At 38.1% G+C, this 15,616-nt stretch overlaps 1 non-coding gene across 1 annotated transcript; it reads right to left on the bottom strand.

Moving 5' to 3' along the window:
• Window positions 1-5,712: 5,712 nt before the first annotated feature.
• Window positions 5,713-5,784, bottom strand: trnat-cgu. The gene has a single exon. It is a non-coding gene; the product is annotated as a tRNA-Thr (tRNA).
• Between the last annotated feature and the right edge of the window lie 9,832 nt (window positions 5,785-15,616).

Below are 15,616 nucleotides of genomic sequence, written 5' to 3'. Positions count from 1 at the left end.
AAAACAAGAAGAGCAATCAAAGTATCTAGCAACAGTGCCCCATAAGCAATAGACAATATCAAAAACACACCAAGGAAAATAATGTTCAGCAACAAGAAGTCAAGGATTCAAAAAAAAAAAACCTTCTGGCCAAAACATACAACATTCAGGCAAGGACAGAAAGAAACACAGGGGTTTAAATAAACTGGGAAACGATGACAAATTGCAGACAGGTGAGGGTAATCAGTAATGAGAAACAGCTGAGGAAAGACACAGGAAGAGGTCTATAAAAATGCCAGTTTATTGTGGGTCAAACGTTAAAGTTGCTTCCATTTTGTTAAGAAGTGATGCAAATTATTTGAGTTAATAGGATTTTATAAAGAAATAGTTTGCATCATTTGTCATGTTTAGTTATCAAGTTACAGGGTAAAATATGTCGTAGAATCCAATGGCCGTCGACCTTATTTGACCTCTACTTTGGAGACCAAGCATTCAACACAGTCAAAACTATTCCATTTATTAATCCTTTTTATTTCAACCAATGTGCATCATTTTTATTGAAACTGGAGCAACTTTAACTTTTGACCCCTGTCCAAACTGAAACTGACCTTTGTCACAATTTTTGCAGTTTTTACCTCATAACTCCATAGAACTGAGTCATAGTTAGTCTAAACTATACCCTTTTGGAATCATAATGATCAGACAAAAATTGGGGTATATTTCTCAATATGACTGAGGCATTTTAAAATTTTGACCTCTGTGTAATTCTTCATTGACCCCTACTGGCAGCCGCTGCAGTCTGCTTTTAGGAAATATCACTCCACAGAGACAGCGCTCACTAAAATGGTGAATGATCTTCTGCGAGCAATGGACTCAGACACCACTACGGTTTTGGTGTTGTTAGATCTCAGTGCTGCGTTTTTCTTTTTCCTTTTGGGGCTGTTTTTCCTTTGTTTGCAGTGGATTGAGATGCTTTTTATACAAGCAGTTCTCTTCTGTTTGCAAAGGTTATAACTATGCGTCTGTTACAAACCTTTAACAGGTGGGTGCTGAACTAATTTTAAAAATGCTTGTCGCTGTTCAGCTTTGTTTATTTTGTTTATCGGTTTAAAAGTTATCAGACAAAAATGAATCGGAAGATAATTGGTCCGATAATGGTTTTTAAAAAGATAATCTGATACCGAAAACATTATCTTCGATAATTATCTGTTATCGGATTATTGGAAGTGTGCCCACCCACCACTGGTCATACATCATACAGACAAAATGAGGAACCTTGGGGTAATTTTTGATCCCACGTTGTCTTTTGGCCTCCACATCAGGGATGTTACTAGGACTGCTTTTTTCCATCTGAGAAATATAGCGAGGATCCACCCCATTCTGTCCATGGCTGATGCTGAGACCCTGATTCATGCTTTTGTTTCTTCTACACTAGATTATTGTAATGTTTTATTTTCAGGGTTACCACAGTCCAGCATTAGGGGTCTTCAGCTGGTTCAGAACACTGCCGCCAGACTTCTGACACGTAGCAGAAGGTCTGAACATATCACACCCATTTTGGCATCTTTGCACTGGCTCCCTGTCTCTGTGAGAGCAGATTTTAAGGTTTTGTTATTGACTTATAAGGTTGTTCATGGACTGGTGCCATCTTATCTGGCTGATCTGGTGGAACTCTACGTGCCGGCCCGGGCTTTGCGGTCGCAGGATGCGGGACTTTTCTGTGTTCCCAGGGTGAAGAAGAAGTCAGCAGGTCAAAGAGCCTTTTTGTATCATGCACCCACCCTGTGGAACAGTCTTCCTGTGACCGTGAGGCAGTCGGAGTCTGTGGACATTTTTAAGTCAAGACTCAAAACCTATTTTTATTCTCTTTCTTATGGATAGTTTTTATTTTTATTTGTTTTATTCTTTTACTTCTGTTTTTATTTATGTATTTGAATTTTTTATTCATTTTTAATTATTTATTCAATTTTATGTTGACTTGTTTTATGTAAGGTGCCTTGAGATGGCTTTTGCTGTGATTTGGCGCATTATAAGCTAATTAAATTAAAATTAAACTACCACCCTGGGATGGCTGTCATACATTTTGGTGTAAGTCAAGCAGGTTTTCAGTGCCATTTAAGGCTTAAGTGGTCCTGAAAACCTGCCTGTCCCATGGACAAAAAGGGCTGAGCCAGAATCAAAAAATGCCACCTAACCAAAAAAGCATGTACACAAAATAACTAGAACAAAGAGCACAAAACAATAAGCACTAAAACCCACAACCAATAAATAATAAGAACTAAATACAGCATAGAACTAACTCCAATAAACATGGAACTAAGGAAATAAATAGCTTAGACATTCAAGAGTCAGAACACACAGACAAACATGAACACTCACAGAGAATCCCAGACAAACCAGGAATGGTCACTAGAGGGAGACAGAGGACTTTTGAGAACTACTTGCTTGATACAGTACCACACTGTTTGTAGAGTATGTCTTAATGTTTGATGTAAATGAAGTCCAAGATATTTTCTGTGACTTGGAAATGTTCATGCATGAATTCCCTGACCTGTGTAAAAAAAATAAATAAAAAAAAACTGGTTGCAAGAGTGATGATTTGTTACAAAACCCCCTCCCTTTTTTTTTGTCAAATTACTTTTGAGCTCTGAAAAGGGAAAGACTTTAAAGAACACAAAAGGCTGTAATCCCTAAATAGTTAATGTGATATCTTGTGTTAAACCCCTTAAATTTAACCTGAAGAACTACACTACAAGTACATCTTGATTGTGGTGGTGTAAACAATCAAAATGACAAAAATTGTGTCACTGTCCACATACCTATGGACCCGACCCATATGTTGGAATCAAACAACAAAAATGTGTATGGGTTATATGCATTTCCATAAAGAACATGCACTACTTTAACAGTATGTCAAAAGCATACTTGGAAAAACAAAAAACACCAAATCCCAACTCACTATGGAACCGTGGTGCATCCAAAGTTCTACTTTTGTCCTTAAAATTGTTTTGTTCCATCAAACTGGATAATTTAAGTTAGCTCTAATCAAGACATATGTAAAATAAAAGTGACCTTCAGACATTTAAGTTCTAATGACTTATTTGAGTTACTTCAAAATAAATGACTGAAACTAATGCAGTTGAAACTAAAAAAACTAAACAAAATAAACTCCAATAATAAAAGAATAGCTGTCAATCATAAAAGTATAGATAAAAAAAACAAACAAAATAAAAATGCGACTTATACACTGGAGTGACATATATGGGATTCTCCTCTCAAAGCATTTTTTGACAGGTGTGATTTATACTCAAGGAAAATATGGTACTTAAATGTAACTGGAAAACGTTTTGGTTGAAAATCAATTCCTGAAAAAGATGCACTTCACACTCAAAATTAACACAAAATGTTCATTTCATAACTGATCAACTATAAATTAAATTACACATATACATCCATTTTCTAATGGCTTACTTTCTTTTAATTTATAACATTTCATACTTTTAGCAGATAAAAAAATTTAATATTTCTGGTTGTGTCCCTTTTTTGTCATGTTTGGTTCCATCAAACTGGATAATTTAAGTTAGCTGCAATCAGGACACATGTAAAATAAAAGTGACCTTCAGACATTTAAATCTAATGACTTATTTGAGTTGATAAATTTATAATATAATTTGTTTTATTATTGTGAAATATGAGCATTCACCTGTAGGTGGAGCTCTACTCAGGTTACAACACAAAAAGCAAGAGTTCTACTCTTTATTTCGACTTTGCGAACAAAATATTTAAATTTTGTGCACCACATCTATTAGAAACAAATGAAACAGTAGTGTCTGTGCTTTATGTTTTCAATCGAATAATGTATGTGTTGGATCAGGACACAACTTGTGCTCAGACTGAAATGGGAGATGATGCTGCAGCAGAGTCCACAATTGGACTGAAAATAAGTATCTGGGTCATCGTGTCCCACAAACACTTCCCCAATTGTGTCCAACCGTCAGAGAGGATGAGCATTGACGTCCAACACGTCACAAGATCTGACTACACGGTGACAGGCAGCGAGGCCTTCACATTCTTCTCCCTCTAATGCATATGCAGAAAATGTGCTGCAGAAAAATTAACACCCATGCAGATCCTTTGTTTGTTCAGTACCAAAACTAGCAACAACACACAATTCTGGAGATTTCTTTGGAGAATGCACCAGTGCAACCCACCACCCACCAGTGGAGCAACCAGTGGGGCCCTGAAAATATTCTAGGACCCACCCAAGCCTTACAGTTTTGATTGACACATAAGACTAAAATGAAGTATGTCTGGTTATAATCTGCTTACATTTTATTTTTTTAACTGATTTTTAATCATCAGAGTTGGGTAGGATTACTTTGAAATGTAATCGGTGACTAAATACGAAATGCAACTGGAATATTTTTGGATTACTGTATTTTCCATACGTTTGGGAGGTCCTGCAACTTACACACAGAAAAATCATTATGACTAACAATAATAACTATTTTTACAGGGCTTTACCAAAGCACTAAACAAAATAAACTCCAATAATAAAAAAAATAACTGTCAATCATAAAAGTATAATACATAAAAAAAAAAAAATGTGATTTATATGCCAGAGTGACTTTTTTTTTTTGACAGGTGTGATTTATACTCAGGGAAAATATGGTAATTAAATGTAATTGGAAAACTTTTTGGTTGAAAATCAATTCCTGAAAAAGATGCACTTCACACTCGAAATGAACACAAAATTTTAATTTCAGAACTGATCAACTATAAATTAAATTATATATATCCATCCATTTTCTAATAGCTTACTTTTTAATTTAGAACATTTCATACTTTAGCAGATAAAAAAAATGAATATTTCTGGTTGTGTCCAATTTTTTTTTTTTTTTTTTTAAAGTAACTCAAAAGAATAGAGATTACGTTGTCAGTAATCAAAACATGTTCCCATTGTACTGTATATTCAGTTACTGACCTCGGACCCCCTGCAATATCCTGACGGTCTACCAGAGGGCGTGCCCCACACTTTGGGAATCAGTGGTGTAGAAGTTCACTTTTGACCATTGTGGCTGAGAAGAGATTGAAAGCTGTCTGTGAGAAGGTAACAGCTGATGTGGACCAGGACCGTGCACTGAGGGTTGGAGGTTAGATAGACTAAGACTTGCAGCAACAAAGCTTCAAACCTGACTGGTGGGAAGTCTGAGTGAGAGAACTTGGGTCCTGGGTTGAATTATTAATAATGTGATCTTGAAGTCCTCAGTTCTTCAAAACAGTTGCTGGATTAGCTGTCACAGAAACATAAATGTAAATCTATGGGATTAGATGACCAACAGACTGAAACAGCAGATTTCAGACGTACACACAACTAAAATCATTATAACTAACTTACTTGGCAATCAACACTAATTACAAAAAAAATACTGGATGTGTGTGTTTGCAAGCGTGGATGCATGGTCTTACTATTTCTACGTAAATCAAATCATTTAAACTTGCAAGTCACATTTTTGTCCATTTTCCTGTGACTGGAGAATCCAACAGCGCCCCTTGTGGCTTCCACTATTGAAGAATTCAACTCAAATTACTTGACGACATAATGTGGAGAAAGACAACATGCAAAAAAATGGCGTTTTTTTTTTTTTTTTCTTCCTTTTTTGATATATTTAGAAGTGTAGAGCAATAAGAAGAGATACATTTATGATTGACGTCAACACAGTCAGATCAAAAAGGCACGGACGGGGTTCGAACCCGCGATCTTCGGTTTACGAGACCGACGCCTTACCACTTGGCCACCGCGCCTGCGCTTCATTTTTCTCGTATCCCCTTCTTATAGACACAGTCACACCTACATCTGTGAAACTTTCCTTTTTACATGCTGTTTCGGTTTGACAAGAAAGGAACAAGACTGTATTACCACGCGGGAATATTTTACACAGTTACTAATTCCTAGTTCAACCAGCAGAGGTCACTGCTCTCCTGATTTGCCTTTCTGTTCACATTTTACGCTAAATAAGGACATGAGGATGACGTTATGCTCGCTTCCCCCCTTATAGGCCCTTTATGAATAAATTAATACAAAATAATAGTAGTAATAATGATACAATTATTATTATTATTCGGAAAAATTAATACTTTCATAGAAATACACGTTTATCAATGTCGTAACCGTAGTAGAGCTTCATGAGCTCAAGCATCTCATTTCCAAACTTTTAAATAGCATAGTGTTGTGTTATTAACACGCTAGCTTGCTATTTTATAATTACTTGTTAACGGGACTATTTATTAAATGGTGGTAATTGTCCTGTATTCTTCCGCTGAAGCTCCAACGTATATGTTTTTGCTCATTTTCCAGAGAGGCTGGCAACATGCTTGATGTTGTACCTATGCTATTTTGTTGCCTGATTTCGGTTTTGCTCTACTGTTTGAGAGATATATATATATATATATATATTATATATATATATATATATATATATATATATATATATATATATTATATATATATATATATATATTATATATATATATATATATATATATTATTTATTATATATTATTATTTATTTATTTATTTATTTATTTTTTTTTTAAGAACCCGTAAGGAAAGATCCATGCGCAACATCAGCGGTAAACAAAACACCGGGACTACATTCTAAGACTGGTTCAGTTTAATAACATTTTTGTGTTTTACCGGGAGTTTACAAGCAAAACATGTAAACTTTCCATATTTATTCAGACTTGTTCCACTAACGCGTAGATGACTACACAGTAAGTTACTAGCATCATTTTGTTGCTGTTGTGTGAATTTTTTTGTGACCGCTGCCCTGTTCAGGCTCATTCCTTTCTAAAGTAACTAAAAAACAAAAAAAAAACAAAAAAAAAAAACGAGGTTAAAAACCACAATAACAAGACAAAGAAATGCTTTTTAAAAATTTTAATTTAATTCTTGGACAGTAAGCAGGGCCGTATATAGGAATGTGAAAGGGGGGTTCAAATCCTTGAGTTGGGGGTCCAGTGGGCCGCAGGGCCTCCGGTGGGGTCGAGGAGCAACGCCTTCGTGGGGGGCTCAGGGGGGCGATGCCCCCCACAGCAGAAGCTTTTTGAGGATTTCGAGGGGTAAAATGCTACATAAATTTCATTTGAAACCCAAAATGTATCATTTTAGGAAATACATTTTTATATACAAATAGTCCTTGCTTGGGATTGGATCAGTTGCCATAAGAACCACCCAGGAAGAACCAAGATAACATTAATGCAAACTTTATACCTGCCTTTCGATTGTGAATGACGCAACCGACAGGTGTGAAAAAACTCACCCATGCGCACGAAGGTTCAAGCTTGGCCGATGCAAGCGCACGATTCAATCCCATATAGTTTTTGCAAAAAATAAAAAGGTCGGATAGTTTTCTTCCCACGGTGCGAGACGTCGCGCAGCGGTCCCAGGCGCCATCGTCAGCCTGTTTCAAGCTGAAAACCTCCACATTTCAGGCTCTATTGATCCAGGACGTCGTGAGAGAACAGAGAAGTTTCAGAAGAAGTCAGTTTCAGCATTTTATCCGGATATTCCACTGTTAAAGATTTTTTTAATGAAAGACGTGCGGACGGGTCCGTGCGGACGGTTCTGCGCGTCGGGACGCAGCCGGCGTGGTGCGGCGGCACAGGAAAAACACCTCCGTGTTGATAACCATTTGTAAAATCCAGACGGCTTTTGATGGCTTTCAGTGGAGTGAGTATATGAGAAATTGTTTAACAGCTGGACATGTTCCAACTTGTCCTTAAGGCTTCCAACAGAGGTGTTTTTCCTGTGGCGGAGCGTCGCAGCGGCTGCGAGCCGACGCTGCAATCCGTCCGCACGTCTTTCATTAAAAAAATCTCCTTTAACAGTGGAATATCCGGATTAAAATGCTGAAACCGACTTCTTCTGAAACTCTCTGTCTCTCACGATGTCCTGGATCAATAGAGCCTGAAATGTGGATGTTTTCAGCTTGAAACAGGCTGACGATGGCGCCTGATGAGCGCTGCGCGACGTCTCGCACCGTGGGAAGTCCCTTAAAGCGACAGTAATCACCTCAAAATCTCTCATCAGCCGTTAACATTTTCACCGAAACCAGCTTAATTTTTTGAACCGTGTCCACTTCGATGTGTCTCACAGGTTTAGAAAAATGTTGATCAAACATAGCGCCAGTCTCTCAGCAACTTCTCAGACAAAGGAATTCTGACGAGGGGCTGGACGACTCCTCCCTCAAGGAGTGCTCACAGGCGGATGACTTCACCGACAGGCGTGGAAAAACTCACGCATGCGCACGAGGGTTCAAGCTTGTCTGACGTATATGAATGAAATCCATATAGTTTTTGAAAAAAATATAAAGGACCTATACTTTATTGACAGACCTCGTACAAGCCTACTAATCTGTTTGATATCAGAGGAGGATAGGGACCAGGGAGCAAAAACTCTCAACCCCCATGGGAAAAGTTTATCTAGCAGTTTCCACTTTCATCACTTAAGGGATTACTCTGGCAGAGGAAATTGAAACTTGAGGGTGTGTGATAATAGCTGTGTAACAGTTAGTGCTTGTTGCTTATTATCAATGAAAAGAAAATACATAACATTGATATCCAGATCAGAAAAAAATCAGCAGAAAAAAAATCAGCAGAATTCTCTATATACGGCATGGTAAGCTGTTTGTAATTCTGTTTTAACCAATGCAGTATGTGTGAAACTGCGCCGAGCTTTTCACTGTCTTCAGTTTTCCAATCATCAAAGAGCAACGCTTGCTTGAGGGGCTTTTATTTATTTATTGAAATCACTTGTCCGAGAGCCAGTTTTAAAAACAGAATCGGACTCATTTCCATTCAGAATCCCTTAATAAGAGATTTACAGCATTCACCTTTACCTGTTTTAAGCAAGTCTTCAGCAAAAAAACACAAGGTGGGGGACAAAAACATTCTTGGGTAACCTGCATTATTCATCAGTGAGTCATTATGAAACAAATGTTTGAAAATTGTTAGCTTGAACCATGCATAAGAAGTTTTCAGAAATAATCAGAAATTTGCCACACCACCTGGATTATTTATTTATTTTTATTGATAATATATGCAATTTTTTGTTCAGTGTATTGATGCAAATGTTGTGTTTCTGGCATCAGTTTTCATCTCTACTATTCTGAAATATAAATAAACATTATTACTACTACTACTTCTACCACCAGTAATAATAACTGAGAATTGAACACCAGATGTGTATTGCTTTAAATTGGTAGAATTTTTTTAAATAAAATAACTAAATAAATAATACCACGACAACAGCAACTACTAATAATAATTAAGAATTTACACACTGGGATGTGTATATTTGGGTGAATGCAGTATGTATGTATGTGTTTATAATATATAATATAATATATATATATTATATATATATATATATATATATATATATATTATATAATAATATATATATTTAAGTTGGTATAATTGTTTTTTGATTTTTGACTCAGATTTAAAATTTAAAAACAAATTGACTCTGTGGTTAAAGCAAGCTTTTTCCAACTCAGACAGTTAGCTAAGGTCAAACCTTTACTAAACCGCAGAGATTTTGAGAAAACCATCCATGCTTTTGTCAGTTCACGTCTGGACTATTGTAATGCTCGATACACTGGACTTAGTCAAGCCTCTCTTTACCGTCTGCAACTGGTGCAGAATGCAGCTGCTCGCATCCTCACCAGCACTCGCAAATACGACCATATCACACCAGTTCTTTACTCCCTCCATTGGCTCTCGGTTCAGTTCTGAATACAATTTAAACTCTTGTTGTTCATCTTTAGTTCAATCCATGGCCTCACACCGACTTATCTCAGTGACATTTTGACCCCTCACCAGCCCAGCAGAGCCTTGCGCTCTTCAGACCAACACCTGCTGGTGGTTCCAAGGTCGAGGTATAGACAGTGGGGCGATCGTGCCTTTGCCGTGGCAGGTCCTAGACTCTGGAACTCTCTTCGTCTGGAGTTACGCTCCATCTCATCCCTGCCCCTGTTCAAAGCCAGGCTGAAAACGTATTTGTTTTGATTGGCCTTTGACACATAGAGCTGTGACTCCCTGGAAATTGACAACTTCAGATGTATATGTTTTATCTTATGGTTGTTTTTAACTGTGTGCAGCACTTTGATCAACTTTGGTTGTAAAGCGCTTTAGAAATAAAACTTGATTGAGTGATTGATTGATTGATTGATTGACTGATTTGTAATTTGTTTTATCTTTGCATATTTATTTATTAACAATGGAAATTCTGGACCCGAACCTGAGAGCTACAGCATTTTTGGTTTTATTTTATTTTAATTATTTATTTTTGCCAGCGATCACACAGATTTGAGTCGGGTTTTTCCCCCTTTTTTTATGTTAGGAAGCAGCTCACTCCTGAGAGAATAACTAATATATGAAGCAACCATTTAAATTATTTATGGTCTGTTTCATTTATTTATTTCATAAGACATAGTGGAAAAATCACTATGGTGAATGCTCCTGTACACTGAATTCATAATGTTCTTTTGTGATGTTTAAACAGTTGGAAAGAAGAGTAATTATGTGGGATGACTTTTCTGCTGAATATAAGAATTTATATATATATATATATATATATATATATATATATATATATATATATATATATATATATATATATATAGTAAAGTTTTGCCTAAGCTGCACTATTTAAATAAGATGTAGATTACTGAGTTAAGTGTCAGAGCTTCCTTATGTTGAGATGATGTGATACCTGTCTTTTACATCATAATTCATTCATTCATTTTTGGCTGCTTATCCCAGTCTGGGTCGCGGTGGCAGCAGAGCAAACAGTTCATCCCACTCTTCCCTATCCTCAGCCAAGTCCTGTAACTGTTCCTGGGGGGGGATCCCATGGTATTCTCAAGCCATCTGAGAGATATAATCCCTCCAGCGTGTCCTGGGTGTTCCCCGGGGCCTTCTCATATCCATAAAATTTCATATGCAGCCCCAATTCGTCTATCGATCTCCTGCTCCAATTTAGCCCAACTTAGTTACCTCTTGTTCGTCAAAGCAGGGGTGGTGGCCAAGTGGTTAATGCGCTTGGTTTCAGTTCAGAAAGTTCCGGGTTCAAATCCCACCCCTGCCACATTTCTCCATGTAATGTGGAGTTGCGTCAGGAAGGGCATCCGGTGTAAAACTTGTGCCAATTCAACATGCAGATCCACCTTGGATTTGCTGTGGCGACCCCAAGTGCAAACAAGGGAGCAGCCGAAGGGACTTACTTTACCTCTTGTTGGTCAACAAGACCCTGAGATACTTAAACTCCTCCACTTGGGGCAGTAGCTCTTCTCTGACCCAGAGGAATCAATCCACCCTTTTCCAACAGAGGACCGACCAGGGTCTGTTATTTGGAGGTCCTGATTATCATCCCACTTGCTTCACACTCTCCCTCAAACCTGCTCAGTGCGCATCGAAGGTCATGACCAGATGAAGTCAACAGAACCACATCATCTGCAAAAAACAGAGATGCAACTTTGAGGTCACCAAACTGGACACCCTCTTAATTACAGCTTAAATATGCTGAAGCGCTCATACAAATGTCAAAACCTCAGCAGTGTTTCCATCTTAGGTTAGTCATTATTAGAGTCCTAATTTAATCACAGCTTTTCAAACAGCTGTGCGCAAATGATATTTCTGAATTGCTAAAACAGCAGGAAGTAAGTAAGTCCCTTCGGCTGCTCCCTTGTTTGCACTCGGGGTCGCCACAGCAAATCCATGGTGGATCTGCATGTTGAATTGGCACAGGTTTTATGCCGGATGCCCTTTTTGATGCACCTCCACATTACATAGAGAAATGTGGCAGGGGTGGGATTTGAACCCAGAACCTTCTGCACTGAAACCAAGTGCATTAACCACTTGGCCACCACCCCTGCTAAAACAGAGCAGGAAGTATACCAGCTAAATCAAAATTCATGAGCATGCCTAATTGTTAAAAAAAAAAAAAAAAACTAACATACTATATCAGCAGAAATGACTAAAAAGTATTTATGAGCCAGATCTAAGTGGCAGTCTGGATTTGGAACCAACGGTATGTTGAGCATGAGCAATCAGTTTGCACACATCTTTGGATTGACATAAACAATCATGACACCCTGTTTTGAAATCTTAAAAGATACATATCCCCTGCATTCATGTGCAGATTGTCACCACTTGAATGGGTTTTTTAAAGCTTGCAAAATCAGCATTTCCACAATTCCTTCCATTGTTGATATTCATCTCTTATCATCATGTTTTAGCTGCACTCTAGGCCTGACCCTGACAACGAATATCCCCATTCATCACTTTAACTTATTTTATCTCGCAAGATAGGGTTTCACTTTATCTGTTTCTTGGACACTGTTGATTTATGACATAATCTAATGTGAGATTATTTATTTTTTCTTATTATTTTTCTTCTTCTTTTCTGTATTCTTCTTCTTTTCTTCTTTTCTGTTTCTGATATGTAATATGGAGTTGCGTCAGGAAGGGCATCCGGTGTAAACATGTCAATTCAATATGCAAATCTGCATCAGATATGCTGTGAGGACCCCGAGTGGAAAACAAGGGAACAACTGAAGGACTTCCATCCATCCATCCATTTTCTTCCGCTTTATCCGGAGTCGGGCGCGCGGGGGCAGCAGTTCAAGCAAAGCCGCCCAGACCTCCCGATCCACACACACCTCCTCCAGCTCCTCCGGGGGAACCCCAAGGCGTTCCCAAGCCAACTGAAGGACTTACTTTTTTTATTCATACAGTTAATTGAAATAATTGCGCTGACACTATGCATTACGCTAGCATATGGATTATGATTTAAATAACTCTTATGTTGTCATCTTCTTTTCCCATTTCTGAAGCTAAAAGGTTTTTGGATGTCCTCTATTGGACAGATTGCTCTTGTGTGGAAAAAAACTTAACTGCATATATGACAGACTGGTTAAAATTTGGAATTAAAACATTTTCTTTCGCTTTCGAAGCAAATGCATGTGGCAGCAACACCAGCAACCTTTGGTTTTGCTGTGTGAGGAAAAAATCAGTCATTGTGAGAGGGGTTTGTTGGATCTGACCCTGCCTACGACATGACGCGCAAGTGTGAAATCCAGTTGAGAGGTATAAGCAGCTGATAAAGCTGCACAACAAAAGGAATATCATCTCTCGCCTGGTCGCCAAAATTTTTCTTACGTATCCTATCGTCTTTGTTCATCTGCTCATTAACTGGTTTGTTTTTACAACTTCATAAACCATGTGCATGCTGTTATATTGTGCAAAAATTTTTATCGCGCAGTATGAATGGCACAACATGGCTTCACATTTTCTTTTTCTGTTGCATAATGTGACCACAGCAATTAGGTGCATATCACTGATGGCTGTTTGGTCTGTTACCATAGCTACAATGGGATTGTTCATGCTATCATCTGCTCCTTGTTTCCTCTAACAGGGTCACGTGGCTGAAGCTGTAACATAAAGTAAAGATGCTCATCTTTTAGCAACACGAGAACAAGGCTACGACAAAGTGTTTCAGGGGACTGCGCCCAATCATGGCGGACAGATGCAGGATCCAACTAGCCGCGCAGCAGGAGAGGAAGGTAAGAGCATCGACCATTTTGTAATTCAGCACCTTTTATTGTTTGCTGACAGACTTTGGTGAAACAAAACAACGATGGCAAGATATAAGAGTGAGCGTGTGGGCTTTGAACACGATAAGTGACGAGAAGGAACAAAAAGGAGGCGGGACTTTAAATGATTAGTGGGAAAAGGTGCTTTTATTAGTTAGAGGTGATTTTCATTGGTGTGATCAAAGAATTCCAGTTGGATCAGCTACAAAGCATTCTTGTCAAAAACTGAAAATGTCAGTTTATTGTGTCAGCATAGCACAAGCGACCAGATGTGGCCCCATCAGAGCACTCCAAATTGCGTCGCTCACCACATCTGAGGAAAAGATCCAATGTGGGGATGCTTTGAGGCCAGGCTAGTGGAAATCAAAGGCCCGAGAGCTGAAATTATTTTTCACTGGGAGGAAAATAAGTGTGGTCAGCTAATCTGCAGACTGGAAAAGGACAACAGCCAATGCAGCGTGTTCAAGCCGCCCCCCTACTGGGCGGCCCGTGAGCTTGTCGATATAGTGGTTTGATGTTGCACGGGAAAGAAGAACCCCCTCCAACAACAAACACAGAGAGAGGGCTGGAACAGAGAAAGAGAGGGTAGAAAGGGAAGAACCATCGACAGATGGACTCTCTGGTGATTAAAAATGGCGTCAGTTGTTGCTGCAGACTGCGAAGGACTGTATTCGATCCACGGGAAGACGGTGGGAGATGTCTACGTTTTGCCACAGCGAAACCAGGAATCTCATATGAAGGTAAATCCCAAAGTGTTTGATCCAACCAGCTTTCAGCAGAAACTTTAAAATGTGTTGTTTATCGTTTTATTATGCCCCCATGCATTTTATCGATTTTTTTTTTTTTTGTCCACGTTGTTGTCATACTGGTTATGGATAGTATTGTTTCTCTCATCAGAAGCAAAGCACGTCATTCAATTTGACTGCTGAATGGGCATTCCACAAGCACACTGCTAAAGACTAAGATCAACCAAACACATTAAAATCATGCAAGTAAGCTGATGTCCATTTGGACTTTCTCCATTTGGAATGCGAGTACAGATGTGGCTCTTCGGTCTTATGTCACTATATAGGAACCACAGCAACCTTTTAAACCATCAGATTTATTTTTACCCCCATTTTCATGTAAGAATGTGTTGCTTAGTGAGCAGGAATATCAAGCAAAAATATGCTCAAGACTGAAAATTGCTCAATCCTCTGTGTCTAATCCATTGCTGGGCTTGTTAGTCATAATATATTCATACAGGACAAAAGACATCAGCAGGACGCCACCATACATTTTCTGACATGTTTTGCAAGCTTTTAAAAACAAATATAATACCACTTTAATCTTCCACCAGTACCTTCATTTTGTTCATCAATAGACAGAGTTTGGATGTAAAATTTTCAGTCTTTTTTAATGTTTTAGTGAATGACGTTATGATTGCCATGCCAAAAAGAAGAAATCTCAGTTGTAGGCTTGTTGAGAATAGGAGTGTTTATTTTTCTAATAGGCTTTTGTTAAGCAGAGCGGCTTCAACAGAGATAAGCCTATTTTTTTTCAACCATGGCCTACAAGGGGATGTAAATCCACGCTGACAGGTGCAACAAAACAGCTGAAAGGAATGAAGTGAAAAGATGAAGTAAGACTCAACATTGGCGCATGTTCGAGAACTTAAGGCATTTAAAAAAAAAGTAAAGTGTCATGATCACAGTGAAAAACTATAACTTTTTTTTTAAGTTTAACTGTGTAACAGTTACATTATATTTATTCCACAGTGAATATAGCTTTGACTATTTGACTCTTTTACTTCTTACAGAAGTGTTTTTTCCTTCTTCTTGTTGTTTATGCACCAGCAACTCCAGATCAAATTCCTTGTATGTGAGAAGTTACTTGGCAGTAAAAACTGATTCTGATTATTTTTCTGCAATTAGAAAATAACTAGTGAATATGAAGTAGATATTATACATTGTAAAATGAATTATAGTGATTTTAAAAGA

Source organism: Thalassophryne amazonica, chromosome 16, assembly GCF_902500255.1.
Source record: "Thalassophryne amazonica chromosome 16, fThaAma1.1, whole genome shotgun sequence".
Classification (NCBI taxonomy): Eukaryota; Metazoa; Chordata; class Actinopteri; order Batrachoidiformes; family Batrachoididae; genus Thalassophryne; species Thalassophryne amazonica.
Note: the sequence above shows the minus strand (reverse complement) of the source record. Positions and strands in the feature narration are given on the sequence as shown.